The sequence below is a fragment of the Henckelia pumila genome, chromosome 2 (assembly GCF_033568475.1).
Source record: "Henckelia pumila isolate YLH828 chromosome 2, ASM3356847v2, whole genome shotgun sequence".
NCBI lineage: Eukaryota > Viridiplantae > Streptophyta > Magnoliopsida > Lamiales > Gesneriaceae > Henckelia > Henckelia pumila.
Window position 1 is genome coordinate 11,902,048 of NC_133121.1, and position 6,400 is coordinate 11,908,447.

Below are 6,400 nucleotides of genomic sequence, written 5' to 3' on the forward strand. Positions count from 1 at the left end.
GTAAACTATCAATCGCGACGTGGTTACGACACTCAACAAAATCAATAATTTTTTTGTACTTTAAAACTTTTCCAAGTACTGCGGCCTGCGGAATTTCGTTCCCATAAAAAAAGACTTATAAATTATGAAAATAATATTAAATATCATAGTTGTTTATTTTGACAAAATATATTTACTATTCTTTACTATTTTATAAAATATGAATCCATTATAAAAATCAATTTTTGGTGTCATACTGTAACAAGACGAAATTCTAAAAATATCATGTCACCATTAAACTCAATCAACTATGCTTAGGGACAAACTCAGAAATTTTATAATTTAAATTTTAAAATAGATAATTGGATTTTAAATGCAAAACTGCCGGATAGTGAAGATTTAAAATTTTAAAATAGATAGTGGGACTTTAAATGCAAAATCGTCGAATAGTAGAGATTTATAAACATGATTAGAGAATTTAATTAAAATTCAAATAACAACGTTTTAAGGAGATTCTCACATTCTCTTCTCATTATCTCATTATCCTAATTTATAATTATCACTATCTCTTTACACATTATCCTAATTTATAAATAAATTCAAATTCATAAACAATATATTTTATTCACATGCAACGCATGTGCTTCGGTGTACTAGTATATATTGTTCTTGAGAATAATTTTAGGTAGAAGTGTCAAAAATTCTTGAAATCCCGACCCTTCCCGAATCCCATCGCATTCCCGTCCTGAAAAAATCTCAACCCGAAATTTTCTCAACCCGAATTTTTGGGATTTTTCTCGTCCCGATTAATATCGAAAGATGGATCGAAAATAAAACCTTATTCTGATAGGATTATCGACCCATCACGAAATAATATTATAATATATTTTATTAATAATTTTATTAATAAGTTGAGCTAAATAATATTGAGTTTAAACACCTATAACAATTAATTGTGGACTTAATTTGCATAATTTTTTATTTTTAGAACGATCGGATTGTAGAATGACGAAATGACATTTTATTTTTGTGTATTTTTTTTAAAATTAAATGAATGATTTAATTAATTTATATTTTTAATAATCTAATTAGAACATATATGTAGAATAAGATATGTAATTTGACAATCTATTTAACAAAATTTATTTAGTAATTTGTATTCGAACATTTTATTAATAATTATCTTATGCACAATATTACGTTCTTCTCTTGAAAAAACTTTGAAATATTATTCGGAATATTTTAATATTATATGTTTTAAATTGAATATTTTTTTATTTCGAAATATAATTTTCTAAATAGTTTTTTTTATATAAAATTTTCACATTTTTTGTTTTTTTAAAAAAAATCTTGAAAATGAATTTTTTTTCGAGATTTCATTTTCCTACCTGACGGGATTCCAAATATTCGGGTCCCAAAATATTTCGTGTATGGTATCGAAAGATAAAAAAATTATCGACTATTTTCGGGACGGGTCACAACCCTATTCCATCTCTAATTTTAGTTACTGAAAAGTATTGGAGTTTAAATATTTCTAATAAAAGATCATTCAAGATCATAGTTCGAAAGGGAATTCAAATGTTATTTCCTTTTTTCAAGATTATAATTCACTTGACTTGATATTTTTTGTGTTTAAGGCGCTAACAAAATATAGGTTTTTCATTCAAATTAAATTTAAACAATTAAATGAAACCTTGCGAAAATGTGCAGTTTTGCACTTTGCTATCAATAAAAATTTGTGTATCGATTTGCTTTTTAATGAATAATTGTGTACCTAAATATTTTCAATAATTTGTGTGTCCACGATAAATGATTTTCTAAAAGCTCAAATTTAGATATTTTTTAAATGCTTTTGAAAACGACTCTCAAATTTTAAAAAAATGAATTTAATTTATTTATTCAAAAACAAAATTATTACCACTTTAATTTTTTAAATTTTTTTTTTAAAATCTCAACTAAAATAAGATATTTTTTTAAGGAAAATATTTTTATATCTAATAATTCCTACAAAGAATTTGTTGTTTAACAATTATTGTATGTTTCGTTCCCTCTTTCATTAATAATTACTAGTCATGATGCACACGCATTGCATCTGTGACGTAATATTTAAATATTACTATTTTACAATATATTACGAAGATATAAGTTAAATAATCAATATTGAATTTGTAATTTGTATCAAATACACACGTTGTTTGCTTTTCTTTTTTCTTTGTTCTTTGTTTTTTTTTTTAAAAAAAAAATCAAACCATCCACATAAATCAAACTAATTTACTCACTAAAAACAATTTTTTATTAATCTTTCAATTCTCAATGGAGGCCAAATTCATTCCCTTCAAGAAGATCAACTCCCCTATGCTCATTGCTTTGTCTACAAACCTGTATCAGAACAAATAAACCATAAAAAAATATAGGATGACCTAGAAAAATAAAAATAAACACATTAGCATACAAATGAATAACTAAGTATTTAAATAATACATACAAATAACTATGACGTGAAAATAGCAACCAAAAGAAGAAATTTTTTTTTGAAAGACATCTGCACACCAATATAAACGTAACATGAATATATATAAATGCAACATGAACTCTAAAAATCAAATGAAAAGTAATGAATCAATTCAATGGAAAAGGAAAATTGCAAATTTTTTAAGCATACAATACCATGAGATGAGATAGATGAAGAAAACAAAAGAATAGAGCAACACATGAGTCGGCAAAAGCAACTGATTGCAGCAAATATGAGGAGAAAAAGCAGATTCAATAGAAATTCTCCATGAACGATGAAAACAAAAAATGGAGTAACACAATAAAAAAAAATTAAGCAGCACAATCGATGACGAAATCAACCAACTACAACAAACATGACCAGGAAAAAACATTCTATAAAGGCAAAACTTATTTGTGAAGTGGAAAAAACAACAAATATAATTATAATTATGAAATTAACCGATTCTCCACTTTTTTTTGGGATCAAAGTAATTTGAAAATATTTCAAAACAATAGCGATTATTATGTAGAAGTCGGTTGCAGAGAAGAGACGTGAGGAATTGAGAGCAAGACGCTCAAAAAACGTGGGTTTGAGTTTGTGAAGTGAGCCACAATTTGATGACAAATTTGGGTCCATGAGTTTCAGGGCGGTCCTAAGAAAAACGAGGCTCTGGGCAAAGTTTAAACTATGAGTCCTTTCGTATTAACTTAAAAATTCATATATATATATATATAAATTCAAATAACATAATTAAAATAAACCAAAATACATAAATCAATAAAGTACACAAATGAAAGAAGGTTTACATAATTCTTTAAAATAATTTAATCAACAAAAAATATTATTTAAAATTGGCTCTTCTTATGTTTTTTGAAACAATTATTAAATAGTAAGGATAGTAAGGATAATCTCAGGTAGTTGATTGTTCCAAAACGTTACACAAAATCTCCTTCATGAGAAAAATATCATGCACAAGTTGTGTTTCTATTTTCACCATTTTTGGCAATAGATTTTGAGAAGCCCGATTGGTTTGATAGGCCGAAAGGTAAAAACATTTTTTTTATTTAAAAAACATTTTTTTTTATAATTGTTCCGTTTGGTTACAATAACAATTTATAAAAGCACTTTAAAAAGTATTTTTTAAAAGCTAGAATTTATTATTTTTTGGGCTTTTGCTTCTAACTATATTTAAAATTTTAAATTTAAATAAAAATATTTTTTTAACATTTATCCAAACACCAAAATGACTTCTGTTTTTTTAAAATAAAAGCACTTTAAAAAAGTGAACTTATTTAAATGTTTTTTTAAGCTTTCAGCTTTTGCATCCAAACTGGTTAAAAGTAAAAACTATGTGCATATACATTGATCTATTTCACCATTTTTGGCAATAGATTTTGATGTAGTTATAAAAAATTCGTACTCGAAATAATGTTTTTAAAGAATACGGGATCAACGTTTACTAGTATGATCTCAATCACTTAGTGGGTTAGTCTTACGTCATAAAGTGTTGAGTTTGGAAATACAAGCAATATTGATTTTGATGATAACAAAATTGTTATTGTGTTTATAACATATTTACTTAAGTGTGTAGTTCATTTCATCACATTTTGGAAGTGATAGGCTGCTGAAACAAAATTCCAGCAGGCCTTAGTTTCTGTCAAGCTGAATTATGTTCATGCTATCTCATATCTCGCTGATCCAAATGACTAGCGGCCAAAACCATTGAATAGCCAACTCAAAACTCTACAAATCATATTTCAAATTAGTTGGACTAAATCTATAACGTCCCACTGTATCAAGACGATTCTTTTCAGCGTGCCTATGTCCTCACTCACACGCACTCTGTAAAACTTTCCAGGGGGTCACCCATCCTAAAATTGCCCCAAGTCTAGCACGCTTAACTTTGGATTTCTTATATGATGAGCTCCCGAAAAAAAGATGCACCTCCTTGATATGAGTTGTAGATATAAAATTTTTTGTATCTCTCATTCCGGTACGAGATTAGCTCATTCATGTCACCCGTCGCCCAATTGTTTTTGGCAGGGTTTCTATCTTTCAGGTATTAACCACCCATATTACGGACCATATAACGCCCTAGGACTTTTTGGATCCGGCTGTCACATGCCCACCAGCTTCCGTCTAGTTCGTCCCCAAACCACACCATACTAGGAGAGGCCAATCTCTGATATCATTTGTAACGTCCTACTGTATAAGACGAGTCTTTTTAGTTTGCTTATATCCTCAATCACACGCACCTTGGAAAACGTCTCAGGGGGTCACCCATCCTAAAATTTTCGCAAGTCTAGCATGCTTAACTTTGGAGTTCTTATATGATGAGCTCCCGAAAAGAAGATGCACCTTCTTGATATGAATTGTACATATAAAATCTTTTGTACCTCTCATTCCGGTATGAAATCGGTTCATTCATGTCGCCCGTCGCTCATTATTTTTGGTGGGGTTTCAATCTCTCAGGTATTAACCACCCATATTGAGGAACATGCACCGCTCTAAGACTTTTTGGCTCCGAGTGTCACAAAATCGAATGTTATCTAGATCAAACTGCCATCTCAAAACTGAACTGGAACTGAACTAGAATACTAGATGCGCTTAAAATAGATATCAATAGAGCTTGAGCAGTTTTGGTATGTTGGTCATAGCTTGCAGGTCGATTATCTAAATGAAACGATTTAGTATGAGTTACGAAGATAAAACAATGGTCTACAAATCATATTTACAAGTCAATGTCTTAATTGGAGCATAAGGAGCTGATAAACAACATTAAAGTCTCTGGTTTTGCACTGAAATTCTGCTGAGCATAATTTCTGGCACAACCGAGTGTTGTGAGCATATCTATCTCATATAAACTCAAAATCGAGTGATTCTTGATGTGTTGGAAATAAAAAACAAAGTATTACAACTTTCTTGTTCATCACTTTACCCAAAAATTAATGAACCAAGAGATATAAGCAAAAAAACGTGACTACTGAAAACAGCAGTGCTAAAATCAGAAGTGCTGAAAAGAAGTAGACTCTGAAATGCAGCAGAGTCTAAAGCAGTAGTCGCTGAAAACCAGTAGCCGATGCAACCAGTAGTTGTTAAAACTAGTAGACAACCAATATCTACTGCACTGGTAGAGCCCAAAATCAGCAAAAGATGAAGAAAGTGGCCAGAAGTACGAATATGATCGTTCCAATGTCAGAAACAGTATAAAACCTTTATTAACAGACATATTCTTGTATCTAACGTATATATCTCTCTTGAAAGCTGTAAATACAAAATCATTCAGAAAATCAAAGAGATAAGAAGGACGTCTAAACATATTTATCAGCTAGTTGAGAGTTTGCCCTTTGTGTGAAGAACAAAATAGAATTCTCGAGCTTTCACGATCAAGTTCTTCACACTCCAACTCACTCACACACATTTGAGAGATGATCTTCATAAATTAGTTGCGTGAGAGTCTTTGCACAAAAACATTAAAAAAAATGTATAATATTTTTATTTAGTTGTGAGACTTGTTGTCTAAACCATAGTTGAGAGATGCTAGGAGTTCCGATTTAGGCGATGAATAAGTCCTAAAGTTGGAGTGGGTTCTTACAAAGAGTCGTAAAACCAAAATTTTCAAGTGGATCCTTCAAAGGGAAAGAAGGGATGACTAGGAGTAGTTGAGTCTCCGAACATCTATAAACAAATTCGTGTCTCTTTAATTCATTTTATTACTTCTTGTTGGTGTTTTTGGATGATTTTTTGAAGCTTTTTATGTGTTCTTTAAAATACTAAAATGTTGCATACAAAGTGTTTGATAAATTTATTCAACCAAAATATTTTTATTATCTCAACTTGCAATCTTTTCAAACGATTTTCAAAATGCTTAATTGATTATTAGAAGATTATGTTGAGTGTCTTCCACTTGATTTTATAACCAAACTC